The sequence below is a fragment of the Fulmarus glacialis genome, unplaced genomic scaffold (genome assembly GCF_000690835.1).
Source record: "Fulmarus glacialis isolate BGI_N327 unplaced genomic scaffold, ASM69083v1 scaffold38529, whole genome shotgun sequence".
In the NCBI taxonomy this organism is placed as follows: Eukaryota; Metazoa; Chordata; class Aves; order Procellariiformes; family Procellariidae; genus Fulmarus; species Fulmarus glacialis.
The window spans coordinates 2,746-3,578 of NW_009234571.1; positions in this window are offsets into that span (position 1 = coordinate 2,746).

An 833-nucleotide genomic window follows, 5' to 3' on the forward strand; every position below is an offset into this window, starting at 1 on the left:
GATTAGTGTTTGGTTCTTTGCGAATCCCTAATCTCTTAATGCTTCTCTGGGTGGTAACGCTTCAATCAGAAGCAGGTGTGGACCCATGTCGGAGGTGGGCGTTGAGCTTCCCCCCTTGTACGTGGGAGAGAGCCAGCTTGGGAGACGTCGCTGGGTTTGGTACAAACACAAGGTGGCAGCTGGGCTCGTCATTTCATTTTCTGCCAGCTGCTGAGCCCATCACCCCGTGAGCAGAGCAGCCAGCAGTTGTGGGGCAGTTTCTCAGACTCTGCCCAGACTGAGAGCCAAGATCGGCCCTCCTGCCTGTCCTCTAAACTCGACGTGGGAGAGAGCCAGCTGGGGAGACGTCGCTGGGTTTGGTACAAACACAAGGTGGCAGCTGGGCTCGTCATTTCATTTTCTGCCAGCTGCTGAGCCCATCACCCCGTGAGCAGAGCAGCCAGCAGTTGTGGGGCAGTTTCTCAGACTCTGCCCAGACTGAGAGCCAAGATCGGCCCTCCTGCCTGTCCTCTAAACTCAGCTGAAGCAGTTCAAAGGGGAATGAATGTCTGCTAATCCTTACATCAGCCCCAGCTTAGAAAAAGAGTAGTTTTGTGCAGTTATCACCACCTAGCTCTGCTGTGGAGAGAGGAGGGCTTCTCCTGACACTTAGAAGCACCATGAGGTCTCCTGGGGCTAGGAAGGATGGATAAAAACTATGGCAAACCGATGAATTGAAATGTTATGCTCTGGTATCGGCATTGATTGGGCTGTGCTTTGCTGTCCCTTGTTTCACCTTGAAGCCTGAACAGTCTTGTTAGCGAGGAAACATGCCGTGTCTTTCAGATGTCTCC